Source organism: Pleurodeles waltl, chromosome 8, assembly GCF_031143425.1.
Source record: "Pleurodeles waltl isolate 20211129_DDA chromosome 8, aPleWal1.hap1.20221129, whole genome shotgun sequence".
NCBI classification, from domain to species: domain Eukaryota; kingdom Metazoa; phylum Chordata; class Amphibia; order Caudata; family Salamandridae; genus Pleurodeles; species Pleurodeles waltl.
The window spans coordinates 1,219,769,493-1,219,788,430 of record NC_090447.1 but is presented as its reverse complement, the minus strand read 5'-3'; positions in this window follow the sequence as shown (position 1 = coordinate 1,219,788,430).

The window sequence follows — 18,938 nt, the reverse complement described above, 5'->3', positions numbered from 1 at the left end:
GGGAACCCAGGCAACCCCACAAACCCAAGACAATCAGAGACCTGGGGTCAATGGCAGTGGCCACACGGTTCAGGGGACAGAGGCACAGGACAACAGGGAAGCTGGGAGGACTGCTGTGCGGCGACAGGGGGAGGACGGGCTCAGGGAACCCACTCTCCACAAGGCACTTGGAGGGATCCTGGGAGCATACCACCATTCCCAGGAGACCCAGCGGCTGCAGGAGGGACAGTATCTGGGGATCAGGGAGGACCTGAAAGACATCCACACCACCCTGGTCACCATTGCAGGGGTGCTGGCAGACATGGCCAACACCATGACGGAGGCAATGGCACAACAACGGCCCCCTGACACTAGCCACACTGAAGAACAGCCCTCCGCCGACGCTAGTGGACAGGAAGCCCTGCCACAGGACCAACAGGCCACCTGCAGAAGGAGAACCACCCCGCAAAGGGTCCCTGCAATCCAGGCAGAAGCCAGAGAACGTTGCCAAGACACCGCCAGGAAATAAGACTCTCCTGAATGTCACCCTTCTGTCCCACTCTGTCACCCTGTCCTCCTTGTACTGCCATTGTTCCCCTCCCTATCGCCCCTTGGACAATGCACCTGTGATACAAATAGACTGCACACTACCCTGGACTTTCCTTCATCAGCAGCGCAGACCATTGCAATACCCCCTCCACTTATTAGCACATAAATAAACACCCTTGGGACAAATACAGGTATGGAGTCTGTCAAATGATTTAAATATGTATTAGTTTAACAAGCTGTAAACATTGCTGTTCAAATGTACAGTTATATTAATAATAGGTATGACCTGTAGTGGACAGCAGTAAACACACCAGGAACCAGAGTGGGGCACAGAGATCTGAAAATAGAGATGTAGGGAAATCAGGCTACCATGTTCAATGTCTCACACAAATCTGCAATGGAAAGTGAAGTTACAGTGTCTTACCTGTGTGTCACTGGAAGTACTGTTGAATAAGTGAACTTCTGTAGTCCACATCTTCCTCCTCTGCCTCCTCTTCCTCACTGTCCACAGGCTCCACCGCTGCCACAAGACCATCTCCAGGCACATCCTCCTGCAGAAAAGGCCCCTGGCGTCTCAAGACCAGGTTGTGCAACATGCAACAATGATCTGGCACACATTCTTGGGTGAGTAGTACAGGGATCCACCTGTCTGTTGGAGGCACCAGAATCTGGCCTTCAGGAGGCCAATGGTTCTCTCAATTATCCTCCTTGTTCGCCCATGTGCCCAATTGTAACGCTCCACTGCCCTTGTCCTGGCATTCCTCACTGTGGTCAGTAGCCATTAGAGGTTGGGGTAACCAGAGTCACCTGCAAATATCGAGAGATACCTGTTAGCCAGACACTCACCCTTAGGGCCAACCCTACACCCATATACCTACATCAACTGGGTGGGGAACCATAGGCTCACCTATTAGCCACTCCCTGTGCCTCTGCAGTTGAGATATCACATATGGGATGCTGCTATTCCTCAAGATAAAGGTATCATGCACAGAGCCAGGATACTTGGCATTCACATGGGAGATGTACTAGTCTGCCAAACACACCATCTGCACATTCAGAGAGTGAGAGCTTTTTCTATTCCTGAACACTTGTTAATTTCTCCGGGGTGGGGGGGACTTATGCAATGTGTGTACCATGAATGGCACCAATGATGTTGGTGATATGTCCCAGGGCATAAAAGGCAGCCTTCACTGTGGTGAAATCCTCCACCTGGTGGAATATGATATAGCTGCACATGTGTTTCAGCAGGGCAGACAACACTCTGGTCAACACGTTGGAGAACATTGGCTTAGACATCCCTGATACCATGGCCACTGTTGCTTGGAAGGAACCACTTGTAGGAGGCTGGCCTGGTTTATAGTAGGTACCTGATGGTACTTACACCTTGTGCCAGGTCCAGTTATCCCTTATTAGTAGATTAGTAGTGTTCTAGCAGCTTAGGCTGATAGAGGTAGCTATAGCAGAGTAGCTTAGGCTGAACTAGGAGACATGCAAAGCTCCTACTATACCACTTATATCACATAGGTACTATATCATAAGAAAGACCATACTCAGAGTTACTAAAAATAAAAGTACTTTATTTTAGTGACAATATGCCAAAAATATCTCAGAGGATATATTCTCTTAGGAGGTAAGTAAAATACACAAAATATATACACAACCTATAATCAGGTAAGTAAACAGTTAGAAAAATAATGCAAACACTGTAGAATACAAAAGGATGCAACAGGCCTAGGGGCAACACAAACCATATCCTATGAAAGTGGAATGCAAACCACGAGTGGACCCCTAGGCTAGTGTAGTGTGTAGAGAGTCACTGGGAGTGTAAGAAAATACTAAGGGTGTCCAAGATACCCCACCCCAAGACCCTGGAAAGTAGGAGTAAAGCACTACACACTAAAGTCATGATAGAAGATTTTGCAAAGACCATAACAGACTGCAAAGCACTGAAGACGAATTCCTGGACCTGGATACCTGCAAAGGAACAGGACCAAGTCCAAGAGTTGTGAAAGTGCCGGGGGGGCAGGAGCCCACTAAACCCCGGATGATGGTGCAAAATGGCTGCCTCTGGATGGAAGAAGCTGAAGATTCTGCAACAGATGTCCCATGGAGTGCTGGAGGATGCAGAGTTGTTTCTTTGGCAAAAGACCACAAGCAAGCCTTGGTGGCTACAAGAGTTGTGGTTGAAGAAAAAGGGTGCTACCCGGGCCCAGGAAGGGCCAGGATGTTGCCACTTGGGAGAGGAGACACAGGGGGTCCTCGGCAACTTATAAAGCCCATGCACAAGAAGATAGCACCCACAGAAGCACTTGAACAAGGGTTTAAGAAGTCTGATCACAGCAGTCATCTCAACACTGCAAAAGAGGGTCCCACGAAGCCGGAGGCCAACTCAGGGAGTTGAGCAATGCAGGACCGAGTGCTGAGGACCTGGGCTTAGCTGTGCATGAAGGATTTCACTGGAAATGTGCACAGTAGCCCTAGCAGCTGCAGTTCACGGTCAGGATTACTGTCTGGAGAGGGGAGGCAAGGACTTACCTCCTCCAAATTTGGACAGTTGGACCACTAGAAAGTCTGGGTCACTTGGGTCCACCACCACAGATCGTACCCTCCTTGCATAAGCCAGTCTACACCGGTTATGGGAACCCACAGTCCCTGCTCTGGTGCAAAACTGGACAAAAGAAAGGGGAGTGAACACTCCCCTGTCCATCACCAGCCCAGGGGTGGTGCCCAGAGCTCTTCCAGTGTATCCCAGACCTCTGCCATCTTGGATCTAGAGGTGTGAGGGCACTCTGCAGGCCTCTGAGTGGCCAGTGCCAGCAGGTGACGTCGGAGACCCCTCCTGATAGGTGCTTACTTTACTAGGTGTCCAATCCTCCTCTTCGGGCTATTTAGGGTCTCTCCAGTGGGCTTTTCCTCAGATAATGTATGCAAGAGCTCACCAGAGTTCCTCTGCACCTCACTCTTCGACTTCTGCCAAGGATCGACTGCTGACTGCTCCAGGACGCCTGCAAAACTGCAACAAAGTAGCAAGAAGACTACCAGCGACATTGTAGCGCCTAATCCTGCCGGCTTTCTCGACTGTTTCCTGGTGGTGCATGCTTTGGGGGCTGCCTTCACCCTGCACTGGAAGCCAAGAAGAAATCTCCAGTGGGTCGACGGAATCTTCCCCCTGCTAACGCAGGCACCAAACTTCTGCATCACCGGTCCTCTGGGTCCCCTCTCATCCTGACGAGCGTGGTCTCTGGGACACAGGAGCTGGGTCCAAGTGTCTCCCACAGTCCAGTGGCCCTTCTGTCCAAATTTGGTGGAGGTAAGTCCTTGCCTCCCCACGCCAGACAGCAAACCTGTGTACTGCGTGATTTGCAGCTGCTCTGGCTTCTGTGCACTTTTCCAGGACTTCCTTTGCGCACAGCCTAGCCTGGGTCCCCAGCACTCCGTCCTGCATTGCCCAACTCGCTGAGTTGGACACTGATGTCGTGGAACCCTCCTTTGTGACTCTGAGTTGACCGCTGTCCTCAGATCTTCTAAGTGCCTGTTCTGGTACTTCTGCAGGTGCTGCCTTGCTTCTGTGGGGGCTCTCTCAGTTGCTGAGCACCCCCTCTGTCTCCTACTCCAACGGGCAACATCCTGGTCCTTCCTGGTCCCCAGCAGCACCCAAAATCCTCAACAGCAACTCTTGCAGCAATCGAGGCTTTTTTGCGCTATTTCTCTGTGGAAACACTTCTGCAACCTCCAGCACGCGGTGGGACATCTTCTCACCAGAGGGGAAGTTCCTGGCACTTTCCGTTGTTGCAGAATCTTTGGCTTCTTCCACCCGGAGGCAGCCCTTTTGCGCCTTCATCTGGGGTTTAGTGGGCTCCTGCCCCCCTGGACACTTGCGTGACTCTTGGACTTGGTTCCCTTCCTTTACAGGTCCTCCGGTCCAGGAATCCGTCTTCAGTGTTTTGCTGGTGTTTTTGGTTCTTGCAGAATCCCCTATCACGACTATTCTGTCTTTCTGGGGTAGTAGGGTAATTTTACTCCTACTTTTCAGGGTCTTATGGTGGTGTATCTGGGACACCCTTACTGTTTTTTTTACAGTCCCAGTGACCCTCTACAACCTCCCATAGGTCTGGGGTCCATTCATGATTCGCATTCCACTTTTGGAGTATCTGGTTTGTGTTGCCCCTAGACCTATGTCTACCTATTGCATCCTATTGTGATTCTACATTGTTTGCACTACTTTTCTTACTGTTACTTACCTGTTTTGGGTTTATGTACATATAATTTGTGTACATTACTTACCACCTTCTAAGTAAGGGTATCCTCTGAGATACTTTTGGCATATTGTCACTAAAATAAAGTACCTTTATTTCCAGTAACTCTGAGTATTGTGTTTTCTTATGATATTGTGCTATATGATATAAGTGGTATAGTAGGAGCTTTGCATGTCTCCTAGTTCAGCCTAAGCTGCTTTGCCATAGCTACCTTTATCAGCCTACGCTGCTAGAAACACCTCTATTCTACTAATAAGGGATAACTGGACCTGGCACAAGTTGTAAGTACCACAAGGTACCCACTATAAGCCAGGCCAGCCTCCTACATAAGGGTGTTCCAGTGTGCCAATTAGAATTGGTAAAAATGGTCACTAGCCTATAGTGACAATTTTAAAGGCAGAGAGAGCATAATCACTGAAGTTCTGATTAGCAGAGCCTCAGTGACAGTTAGTCACTACACAGGTACACACATTCAGGCCACAAACTATGAACACTGGGGTCCTGGCTAGCAGGATCCCAGTGAGACAGGCAAAAACAAACTTACATACATGTAAAACGGGGGGTAACATGCCAGGCAAGAAGGTACTTTCCTACACCACTTGCCAGGAAATGGAGCACTGACAGGACCTTCAATAGAGGAGGTATACCTGTGGGCTGGCGGATAGCTAAAATCAGGTCTGGTTCCAATTGGGCACACAGTTCTTGGATTGTTGCCCTATCAAGTCTGTAGGTAAGGATAATGTGTCCATCCTCGATTGTCACCAGGTCCACCAGGGGTCTGTACACGGGGGATGTCTCCATCTCCTATTCATCCTCACCGGTTGAACTCTACAGTGGAAAACGGTGAGCAGAGTGTCATATTCACACATATGTGAAAATAAAAATGCATTTTTCCCTTTACAGAAACAGTATGTGAATACGAAAGTCAGTTGATGTGCCAATGTCTGCTGTGATGCAGTTAGGTGCCATGATCTATGCCCCCCGGAAATGGTGGCTGCCTGACCTGTGAGGAGAGACAAGTGGAAATGAGGTAATTCCGCTGGCATTGTGCACCGTTGCGGTCGGCGGGCAATGAACACCGCACAACTTCGCTTTGGTTTTCATTGGGCCCTATGGGTTCCAGGAGCCAGTGGCGATGTACGCCGGCTGTGACGGTAAGCACCGCCGTGGACGTGACGGCCATTTTCTATCTGTTCACTGACTTGCTACCTGATCTTCAACAGGAGAGTACCTACACTGCAAGTGCTTCTGTGACCTATGTCTGGAAGCAACAATGGCTGAAGTGTCTGGGGAAAGGGCCCCCACCTTCACTTCGGAGGAGTTGGAGAGATTGGTGGATGAGGTCCTGCCCCAGTACACTTTACTCTATGGTCCTCCAGACAAACAGGTGAGTATACTGTGAGCATGATGCGTGAGCCATGAATGTTTGGATTGCTGTGTGTGTAAGCCTCATGTAGGGTGGGGCTGAGGGGTCCTGGACAGAGTGCTCATGTCTGGTGGTCAATGTCTGTGTGTAAGGGGATGGGAAGATTATTGTGGGACATGAGTGTAACAGTCTGAACGGTATGACTGATCCCTTTTTTCTATGCATATTTTCCTGCAGGTCAGCACCCATCAGAAAAAGGGTATTTGGCATGCCATCGCCAAGGAGGTGCGGCACCCTGGGGGTCTTTGACAGGTGGATCACCCACTGCTGAAAAAGGAAGATGGCGGAGGCCCAGCTGGGGCTGGACTCCCAACAAGAAAGGGGTGCCTGTCGTACCCTGAACCCCCTGATGTTCTGCATCCTGGCGGTGGCCTTTCCGGAGTTGGATGGACACTTAAAGGCGTTTGAAGGCATCACAGCAGCCAGAAGGGGGTGAGTACAGATTCTGAATCATGACTATGCATGTGTTAAGGTTGTACCTGGGTGGGGGATGTGGGCTGTGGGTGCCCGTAGGCCAGGGCAAAATGGCAGGGTAGGTCCCTTGTTAGGCAGGCTCTGAAGAACTCCAACCCCAATAGTGTTAGTGGGCATCTACTACTGGTCAGGGTCCTGTTGGTTTCAGGTGTGCAGCCAGTAGCATTGGGCAATGTACCCATGGGCTGGTGACTAGCATTGTAACTGGTAGGGCATGGCCTAGTGCATAGGGCAGATCCCTGTGTGTGGTGTACGCCAACGGTAGTGTTGTTGCTGGCATTGACCAAGTGTATCCTCTGCCTCTCCCCCCTTCTTGTTTTGTCAACCTGTCCTTGTGTGCATTAGCATCATCTGGCAGAGGAGCAGAGGCACCGGAGGGAGCTGCATCCCACATGGCTCTGGAGGCCGAATCCACTGACGGTGAGGGCACCAGTGGGAATGAAGGCGAGGGGAGCACCACAACGGAGACAGGAGGGGACACTAATGACAGCGACTCCTCCTGCGAATGAAGCTCCCTGGCGGTAGCAGACACCTCTGTGCCCACCACAACAACAGGTACAGCCACTCTGGCGTGGCGGCCCAACAGAGAGCATTTCAGGCTCTGGCCTCCGCACTGATGTCAGCCATTGTCCCTGTCTCTAGCCTCCCCCATCCAACTTCCTCTACCCAGTCCCAATCCCCTCAACCCTAACCTATCCCAAGCACACCTTCAGACCAGTAGTCACCCAAATCAACACACAGAAGTGGCTCAGGCAAACACAAGCACCACACTTCATCTCACAGGCACTTACACAAGCACCATCCCCATGCAGACACACCAACATCCACTGCCTCCACTGTGTCCCCCTCCTCCTCCTTGTTCACCTCCCTCCCAGTTGCATCTCCACTCACACCTGCATGCACTACATCTTCATCCACTACCTCCATCACTAGCACGCCTATCACTACACGCCCCTCACTGACAGTCACCACCCTCACATCCATGCACACGTCCCCTGTGTCCTCTCCCACTGTGTCTGTGACCCCTCCTCCCAAAGTGAACAAACGCAAGCACACACCTACCCAACAACCATCCACCTCACAACAGCATCCAGCTCATGCACCCAAACACAGCAGACTGACACCTCCTCCAAGCACTCCATCTTCCTCCACTCCCAAACCTTCACCCTCTTCCCGCCCAATGTCCCTGAGAAGCTTTTCCTAGCCAACATTGACCTATTCCCTACCCCTCCCCCCCGCCCTTCACCTAGGGCCAGAGTGGCCAGAACCCAGCCCAGCACCTCAGCCACCAAGCCCACGTCGGCTGTGGTTTCTGCAGCTGTGAGAGGCTCTAAGGAGGCACCTGTCAACCCAGCCAGTGTGCCACCAACACCTGCCAAGGCTAAGAAGGTTCCGCCACCTGGTAATGGCAAGAAGGGGACAGTATCCAGCACGGAGAAGGAGGCACAACCAGCCAGCAAGCCCAAGTCAAAGACTCCAGCTGCTAGAAGCAAGGAGGCACCACCATCAGCCAAGAGCAGGAAGGGGCACAGAACACCAGCCAGGGCACTTCAGCCGTTGGAGGCTGCAGGTGAAGGCCTGGAGGCTACCACCACATCCGCCAGCACCGACACCTGCACAGAGGCCAGCACCACCACCTGCACCGCCGCAAGCACCACCACCTGCACCGCCGCAAGCAGCACCACTGCAGCAGCAGCAGACCCAGTGGGCAGCCGTCCGAGGCTGCAGGTGAAGGCATGGAGGCTACCACCACAACCACCAGCACCGCCACCTGCACCGTAGCCAGCACCGCCAATTTCACTGCTGCTAGCACCGCCCCAAGCAGCACCACTGCCAGCAGCAGCAGCCCCAGTGGGCAGCCGTCCGGGTCTGCAGGGGAAGGGCTGGAGCCTCCCCACACAACTTTCAGCACCAACACCAGCACCGGCACTGCCACCTCTGTACAGCTGTCCCCACGGCGGATGGACTGTAGTCCTGCCTCCATGGAGCGTCATGCATCCTGCCCACAGAAAATCATGTGGGTCTGACATCCAGGTGAGTGACTGTGACCTTACACTCCCCATGTGCTGCATCACAGGGCACAAAGCCCCCTCCAGGACCAGTAGAAGAAGGCATCCACTCACCCCCTCCTTGCCAGGATGAAGTACACTGGGCACAAGGCTACCTCCAGAACCAGTGGAAGAAGACATCCACTCACCCCCTCCTTGCCAGGATGAAGCACACTGGGCACAAGGCTACCTCCAGAACCAGTGGAAGAAGACATCCACTCACCCCCTCCTTGCCAGGATGAAGCACACTGGGAACAAGGCCCCCTCCAGAACCAGTGGAAGAAGGCATCCACTCACCCCCTCCTTGCCAGGATGAAGCATGCTGGGCACAAAGCCCCCTCCAGAACCAGTGGAAGAAGCCACCCACTCACCTCCTTGCCAGGATGAAGCATACTGGGCCAAGGCCCCCTCCAGAACCTGTGAAAGAAGGCATCCACTCACCCTATCTTTGCCAGGATGAAGCACACTGGGCACAATGCCCCCTCCAGAACCAGTGGAAGAAGGCATCCACTCACCCAATCCTTGCTAGTCTGAAGTACACTGAGCACCAAGCCCCCTCCAGAAACAGTGGAAGAAGGCATCCACTAGAGAGACTTTGGCCTTGCACTCCCCAGGACTAAGCAGTGGGCGAACCACCCACTAGAGAGACTGTGACTTTGCACTCCCCAGGACCAAGCAGTGGGCAAACCACCCACTTGAGAGACTGTGGCTTTGCACTCCCCAGGACCAAGCAGTGGCCAAACCACCCACTTGAGAGACTGTAGCTTTGCACTCCCTAGGACCAAGCAGTGGCGTTGTGCCATCTTCCGGCTGAGGTGCCCCCCCTTTCCTGTCCCCCTGAGGTGCCTGTGTGTTGTCGACTTGATGCCCGTGCAGTGTTCTCTCCGTATTGAGGCAGGAGTCAGGTGTGGGCTTGGCCTCTGTATTTTGGCCCAGTGGGCCACGGACATTTTGAGTGGGCAATGTCCCGCCTTTTGTGTATATTGTAAATACTGTTTTTGATTTCTGAACGTATTTCTAAGTATTTCTAATATTACACTCATTTGACTCCATTCCATTTGTCCTTGTGTTATTCCAGAGGGTTATGGGGTGTATATGTGATGTTGTTGCATGTGTTTGTGTGTTTGGTGTTGGGGGTGCGGGTGGGGGTGTTGCATGTTACGTGTGTGTGTGTCACTCTCTTTTTCCTCCCCCCCTCCCTTGTGTGCTAGGTGCAGTACTCACTGTGGTTGTCGTCGCCGGCGTTGGTGCTCCTGGTTTATGAGCAGACACACCAGAATGGGGATGGCCTGCAGCTCGGGGTCCATGGCGTTCTGGTTCTTCCTTGAGTGTCGAGAGGTGAATCGTTTCTCTTCAGAACACTGTTTCCGCTGCGCTATTGATGGCGTTGGTACCACACTGGAAAAGGTGGCGGATAGCCCTCTTGTAATACAGTGGGCAGAACGTTGTCTTCCGCCTAGTTGTTGGCGGTTACCGCTGTGGTGTTTGTTGCTACTGCCGTGGCGGTCGGAGTATTAAAGTGGCTGTATGTGTTGACGGTTTCTGCAGCGGTGATGATTACATTTTTTTTTTTACCACCAGCCTGTTGGCGGTGTTACTGCCGCTTTAACACCGACCTCCAGGGTTGTAATGAGGTCCACAGTATCCAACCATGATACAAAAAACTGTGATTTCTTCTTTACTGTGGGCAAATACATAGCATGATGTTGATCAGAAGATGCAAGGGTTACACAAGCATTAAGCATCTAACCAATCACAGTAAAATAACACTTCATAAGGCAGCGTGATACAAGATGACCACAAGCGTGACCTTCACATTACTCAAATAGGTGGGACTTTGCAGGGCATCAACAAAATGATTTTCCCAATTCCTGTCTGAACAAATGCAGCCTCTTGGACTTGGTTCTATGTGGACATCAGGGTATCTGGATGTTGCTGGGCGAATTAAGCAAAGCATGTCATGTGAGGTATCTTTTGCGTAAGCCTCGTAATACAAGCTATTTGTCTTGGTGCATTAGTTTATCTGTGGTCATCTCAATTCTGAACACACTTTGCAGGCCTGTGCCATCATTGAATATCACAAAATGTGAACAAGACAACATGGATTTAACATAAAGCAAAACTTGCTTCCACATCCCCTCCCTGATCATCAATGATGACATGGTATTCCTATTCCTCCTGGCACTGTCGCACATTCATCAGTGTTTCGGTCTAGATACCCTCTCTGGCATGCATGCTGTTGCTACTTTGGGAATAATTACTATTGCTGTCTTGTATCATCCTTAGTATCTGTTGGTCAGTCTTTGGTGGATGCATAATGCATCACTCTTTATTGTAGTTGTGTCGCTGATATTGCTCATGGGACATTAACAAAACGTAGATAGTCATTAGCTACCTGTTGTGTGTCCGCAAAGAAGCTAAAAAAGTTCCTCCTCCACCGGAAATCATGGATGCATAATTAGGCCACGACTTACTGATCTATCTTAACCCAACAACAACCGACTCCTCTTGTTATTAGTTCTGCACTGGAACTTTCTATAATGCATTGTTATTTCTTTCACAGGTTGTAGGAAAGTGGAGTATTATGTGCTGTGGGGGTTAGTCCTCACCATGTAATACTCTCACAATATCCCAGAGATGGTACTTGGATTCACACTAGTAAATCCATTTTTCAATCCTGGTAGTTTGACAAAGAGCAATCAGGCTTTTCTTAGAGGAACATGTGTTAAGCATTTTACAGCACAAACATGGACAATAAGTAATTGACACAAACTTGAAAGAAAACCAGCACCAATTTATAAAAATATAACTTATTTTTATTTAAAGTTAGACACCAAATCAAACAGTATAGGTTTGGGAGCCCAGGGATATCGATTTTAGAAACAGTAGAAAATCACTACAGAAATGACATTTAAACATTGCATTGAAATCAATGGGAAAATGTCATATGTTACAAATATGCACTTAAAGGATGAGTTGCATGGAACCATTTGGGGGATTAAGCGAGTGCAGAACCTTGGACCAGATAATGATAGTCAGAGCAGTTTTACCTGGCTCGTGGATTCCGGATGCAGAGTTGTCCTTGCTGTTCATGGTGCTCAACGGGGCTTGCGCTAGTGCTGATTTTACTACTGGCAAGGAGATGCAAAATCTCAGCTGGAACTAGGTTGCAAATGTTGAATTCAGATTGTAGGCTGAGCATTGTACCTGCAGTGACAAGTGAGACAGTTAGGCCCTCATTATGATATTGGCGGCAAATGCTGCCTACCACCATAGCGACAGCCGCCAACACACCGTCGCCGTGGCTACTGACCATCCATGGCTTTATGACCAAAGACGGAATTCTGTCAGAAGACTGGCGGAATTCTGTCTACGGTCATGGTGGCGAACGGTGGTATGGTGGTGCTGATGCCAGCAGCAGCGCCACGCAAGCAAAACACAGTCTACCATATCATGTTCCATGATACGGCCTGGTGGTGTTTTGCTGCATCCCGTTACCTGACAGAGGACCCCCTGCAAGCAGGTAAGTCATGTTCTCCGACAGGAGAGGAGGTTGGGGGGTGTTGTGTGCATGTGTGTGAATGCATGCATGCATGTGTAATGGGTGTGTGCATGAGTGGGTGTATGTGTACATGCATGTTGTGTCGTGTCCTTGCGTGTGTGCCTGGATGCATGTTCGTGAGTGTGCATGAATGTATGAATGCGTGGGTGAATGTGTGTATGCGTGTGTATGGGTGTGTATGTATGTGCGTGTATGTGTGTAAATGTGCTGGGGGGGTCGGGAGAGGGAGGGGGAGACCCCTATCAGTGCCAGGGAAGAAATTCCCTGGCACTGATAGTGCCTACCGTCATAGTTTCAGTGGGGGTACAGAAACCACTGAAACCATGGCGGTGGGCTGGGTCATAATGTAGTCTCCAGCCCTGCGGTCATTACCGCCGTGGCGGTTGGTGTGGTACATTGGTGGTTTGGCTTTGGCCAAACCGCCAATGTCATAATAGTGGAGGTAGGTACCGCCAGCCTGTTGGTGGTAATACCTCCACTATACCACCGGCCACCGGGATCGTAATGACCCCCTTAGTTACTGGGCTGGTAGCCAACAAGCCATGGCAGCAGTAAAGGTGCAGGAATCCTTTTGGGAAATTACCAGAGTTCGAGGGAGTTGATTTATCGGTATGAAACTTTGTAGGAGGCTGGCCTGGCTTATAGTGGGTACCTGATGGTACTTACACCTTGTGCCAGGTCCAGTTATCCCTTATTAGTAGATTAGTAGTGTTCTAGGAGCTTAGGCTGATAGAGGTAGCTATAGGAGAGTAGCTTAGGCTCAACTAGGAGACATGCAAAGCTCCTACTATACCACTTATATAGGTACTATATCATAAGAAAGACAATACTCAGTTACTAAAAATAAAGGTACTTTATTTTAGTGACAATGTGCCAAAAATATCTCAGAGGATATACTCCCTTCGGAGGTAAGTAAAATACACAAAATATACACACAAACCAAAATCAGTTAAGTAAAACAGTGAGAAAATAGTGCAGACACTGTAGAATACAATAGGATGCAATAGGCCCAGGGGCAACACAAACCATATACTATGAAAGTGGAATGCGAACCACGGATGAACCCCTAGGCTATTGTAGTGTGTAGAGGGTCACTGGGAGTGTAAGAAAACACTAAGGGTGTCCAAGATACCCCACCCCAAAAACCTGGAAAGTAGGAGTATAGTACTGCTACTTCCCCAGAAACACACTAGAGTCGTGATAGGGATTTTGCAAAGACCACAACAGACTACAAAGGAAGGGGACCAAGTCCAAGAGTCATGAAAGTGTCCGGGGGGCAGGAGACCACTAAACCCTGGATGAAGGTGCAAAATGGCTGCCTCTGGATTGAAGAAGCTTAAGATTCTGCAACAAAGGAAGGTGCTAGGCACTTCTCCTTCGTGCTGAAGATGTCCCATGGAGTGCTAGAGGAAGAAGAGTTGTTCCTTTGGCAAAAGACTGCAAACAAGCCTTGCTAGCTGCAAGAGTCATGGTTGAAGAAAAAGGGTGCTGCCTGGGACCAGGAAGGACAAGGATGTCGCCACTTGGGAGAGGAGACAAAGGGGGCCCCCAGCAACGTAGTGAGCCCATGCACAAGAAGGTAGCACCCGCAGAAGTCCTTGAACACGGGTTCAAGAAGTCTGAATATGGCGGTCATCTCAATCCTACCAAAGAGGGTCCCACGAAGCCGGGGATCAACTCAGGGAGCTGAGCATCGCAGGACAGAGTGCTGGGGTCCTAGGCTTGGCAATGCATGAAGAATTTCATGGAAATGCGCCCAGAAGCCCTTTGCTCTGCAGTTCACACAGGGGACAGGATTACTGTCTGGAGAGGGGAGGCAAGTTTGGTGCCTGCTGAAGCAGGTGGAAGATTCCGTCGACCCACTGGAGATTTTTTCAAGGCTTCCTGTGCAGGATGAAGGCAGGCAGCCCCCAAAGCATGCACCACCAAGAAACAGTCAAGAAAGCCAGGAGGATTAGGCGCTACAATGTCACTGGTAGTCTTCTTGCTACTTTGTTGCAGTTTTGCAGGCGTCCTGGAGCAGTCCTTGGCAGAAGTCGAAGAGAGAGGTGCAGAGGAACTCTGGTGAATTCTTGCAAATTGTTATCTGGGGAGAAGCCCACAGGAGAGACCCTAAATAGCCCTCAAAGGAGGATTGGCCACCTAGTCAGGTAAGCACTTATCAGGAGGAGTCTCTGACGTCACCTGCTGGCACTGGCCACTCAGAGGCCTCCAGAGTGCCCTCACACCTCTGGATCCAAGATGGCAGAGATCTGGGACACACTGGAGGAGCTCTGGGCACCACCCCTGGGGTGGTGATGGACAGGGGAGTGGTCACTCCCCTTTCCTTTGGTCAGTTTCGCACCAGAGCAGGGATTGGGGCTCCCCTGAATTGGTGTGGACTGGCTTATGCATGGGCCCCGGGTACTGCCAAACCAGCTCTCTGGGGTTTTCACAGCAGCTACTGCTGCTGCCAACCCACAGAGGGGTTTATGCCCTCCTGGGGTCTGGGCAGCTCAGTCCCAGGAAGGCAGAACAAAGAATTTCCCTTGATAGAGGGTGTTACACCCTCTCCCTTTGGAAAGAGGTGTTAAGGGCGGGGGAGGAGTAGCCTCCCCCAGCCTCTGGAAATGCTTTAAAGGGCACAGATGGTGCCCCCCTTGCATAAGCCAGTCGACACTGGTTCAGGGATCCCTCAGCCCCTTCTCTGGCGCAAATCTGGACAAATATCCTCTGGGATATTTCTGACACATTGTCACTAAAATAAAGTACCTTTATTTTTAATAACTCTGAGTACTGTGATTCTTATGATATAGTGCTATATGATATAAGTGGTATAGTAGGAGCTTTGCATGTCTCCTAGTACAGCCTAAGCTGCTCTGCTATGGCTACCTCTATCAGCCTAAGCTGATAGAACACTACTAATCTACTAATTAGGGATAACTGGACCTGGCACAAGGTGTAAGTACCATCAGGTACCTACTATAAGCCAGGCCAGCCTCTTACAGCATGGGGGGACAATTCCATGATCTTAGACATGTTACATGGCAATATTTTGAGTTACCATTGTGGAGCTACATATAGGTATTGACCTATATGTAGTGCACGCGTGTAATGGCGTTTCTGCACTCACAAAGTTTGGAAAAATGGCCGTGAACTAACTGGGGGCACCTTTGGTAGTGCCAGGGTACCCTCACACTCAGTAACTTTGCACATAACCTTCAGCAAGTGAAGGTTAGACATATAGGTGACTTATAAGTTACTTAAGTGCAGTGAAAATGGCTGTGAAATAACGTGTGCATTATTTCACTCAGGCTGCAGTGGCAGTCCTGTGTAATGGTTTGTCTGAGCTCCCTATGGGTGGCAAAAGAAATGCTGGGATCTTAGGGGTGTCCCCGCACTCACAAAGTCCGGGAAATTTGCCCTGAACGATGTGGGGGCACCTTGGCTAGTGCCAGGGTGCCCACACACTAAGTAAATTAGCACCCAACCTTTACCAGGTAAAGGTTAGACATATAGGTGACTTATAAGTTACTTAAGTGCAGTGGTAAATGGCTCTGAAATAACGTGGACGTTATTTCACTCAGGCTGCAGTGGCAGGCCTGTGTAAGAATTGTCAGAGCTCCCTATGGGTGGCAAAAGAAATGCTGCAGCCCATAGGGATTTCCTGGAACCCCAATACCCTGGGTACCTAGGTACCATATACTAGGGAATTATAAGGGTGTTCCAGTGTGCCAATTGAAATTGGTAAATATGGTCACTAGCCAATAGTGACAAATTTAAAGTCAGAGAGCATAAACACTGAGGTTCTGGTTAGAAGAGCTTCAGTGACACAGTTAGTCACTACACAGGTACATACATTCAGGCCACAGACTATGAGCACTGGGGTCCTGGGTAGCAGGATCCCGGTGAGACAGGCAAAAACAAACTTACATACATGTAAAAATGGGGGTAACATGCCAGGTAAGATGGTACTTTCCTACAAATTTGGAGGGAGGCTGGACTATAACCCCTAGAAGACTCTGGACCACCTGGTTTTCGATGATTCAATGGGGCGCCCAATGGCTGGTGAAACTTCGGATCTTGGGGTCGTTTTCACCTCCAATTTCCAGGGGACTAGTGCCACTAGTCTAAGGGAGTCTTAAGGTGCGTCTGGCTTTCAAAGGTGTCCCTCTGGTCAGCAGTGATGAGTTTCATCCAAGGACAAAGGTCAATCACTCAGTTCCCAGTCAGCTGCCTCAGAGACAGAGGTTCCCTCTTTTGCTTTGGAGCAGTGGGCCGAGTCCTGTTGTTGGTGATGCAGAGCTTCTTCTGGTCCTTCTTTGAAGTTGTTCAATCGGATCTGATGTGCTGGTATAAGGGATGTCCCTTAAATCCGGTATTTAGGGGAGTTAAGGGTGTGGAGACTAATGGCCAATGGGCAGCTAGCACCTACAGCTAATTTGCCCCTGAGGTGACCACATCCAGAGGGACAGATCACCTTTAGCTACCCTGAATGCTCTATTCTGCCACTCCTAAGATGGCAGAAACAAAAATTTAGTGCGCAGAGCGGGCTGCTCACCCTTGAGTTGTGGTCAGCCTGCTGGTGGTGTGCACAGTCCTGCATATCTAATTTCCTGCCTGTCCACAGGGGAATGTGCCTGGTAGTAGAGGGGTGCCATTTCCTCTCTGGAGAACAGCACTGATGGCTATCAGGGGCAGTGAAACTGACCGCAATGATGGATCTCTTCACAAGCCAGGCTGTGGGGCAGGAGGTGTGACCTCCTGCCCTCCATGCAGACTGTCTTGCAGGAGGTCACAGCTCTGTCTTGGCTGAAGCGAGCACCAGAAGAAGCATGGGCTGCTTGGCTCTAGCAAAAAGGAGGGTGGCAAACAGGTAGGCAACCTCTAGTGTGCCACTGGGGTTAATTGCAATTGTTCTTTGACATGAGATTTGCGTTGGGGGAGAAAAGGCACGTTTTTTGACAGCAAACTCAACACATCTAGGTGGTACCATAAAGGAGCTAGCAGCCCTGGTCAACCAGGGCTTAAGTCCCTTGTTATCCTATGGACCAGCCTGCAAGTATAGTGTACCTTAATGGAAAGGATGCTATAGAGGCATATAAGCTAGTGCTTACATGCCTGCATCTCAGATTTAATGCACCCTGCCTCCTGAGCTGCAGAAGCATCCGTAGTTTGACGGGGTCCTCTAGGGTGGCACACATTTGTGCTTCAGCCCTGGGGACCCCTTTACCACTTATGCACTGTGTACCTTTGGTACCATTTACTAGGTGTAGGAGGCTGGCTTGGTTTGTAGTGGCTACCTATGGTACTTACACCTTTATACCAGGTTCGTTTATCCAGGTTCCAGTTAGTGAAATGTAGACAGTGTCTAGAAGCCAGGCTTTCTAGAGGTAGCTGTAGCTAATCAGCCAAGGATTATCTAGGAGACATGCAAAGCTCATGCAGTGCCACTATAGTCACACAGTACTCACACACATGAAAGAAAATACCCAGTGTTAAAAAATAAAGGTACTGTATTTTGGTGACACAAATACCAAAAATACCATTGAGACTATACCCCCTTAGGAGGTAAGTAATACACAAATTATATACACTAGTATGCAAAAACAGGTGTAAAAAAGTTAGAAAACAGTGCAAATAGTGAAAATCACAATAGGTAAAAGTGGGCCTGGGGGAACACAAACCATATACAAAGAAAGGGGAATGCGAATGTCAGTTTCCCACCTAGGCACGTGTAGTTTGTAAAGGGGTCCTGGGAGTATTAGAAAACACCAAAGGTAAGACATAGAACCCACCCCAGAGTCTGGGAAAGCAGAAGTAAATCACAGTCGCTTTCCTAGAACACACAAGAACATGAGAAAGAAGATAATGCAAGAACCAGATGAGACTGCAATACACCAACAGTGGATTCCTGGACCTGAAGACCTGTGGAAGAAGGGGACCAAGTCCAAGAAGCACAGAAGAGTTCAGGGAGAACAGGAGCCCCTGCTTACCCGGATGAAGGTGCAAAAGAAGAACCATCAGTGAAGAACAGCAGTCAGTACTGCACCCAAGAAGACTGATGTGGGTTTCTGGTTGGTACAGATGATGTCCCACGCCGGATGGAAGATTGCAGTCTGGTTTGCGTCACCGTATTCTGCCAACAAGTCTTAGCATACGCAAAGCTCGTGGTTAGCGAAAATGGTGCTGGCCGGGATCAGAAGGGACCTGGTGGACTCTACCCAGGAGGGAGAGTCAGAGGGGGCTCTCTGCAACTCAGAGAGCCCACAGAAGATTAGGCAGCATGCACAGAGGTCCCACAGTATGGGGACAAAGGAGGTGCAAAAGGAGGCCCATGCAGCACTACAACAAAGGATCCCACGCCGCCGGAGAACAAGGCAGGAAGCTGTGCATTGCAGGATAGAGTGCTTGGGCCTGAGCTACATGGTGCACAAAGAACTTTGTGGAGGGATACCAACAAGCCTTGGTAACTGCAAAACATGTGGTGCATAGGAGTACTGTCTTGCGTGGGAAGGAAAGCTCCTACCTCCACCAAAGTTGGACAGAAGGACATCAGCACTGTCAGGACATCAGTCCACCACCCGTGATGCAGGATCCACACAACTCCACGCAACTTATCAGGAGACCTACGCAGCCGCATTCCTTCATACACAGCCTGGCCC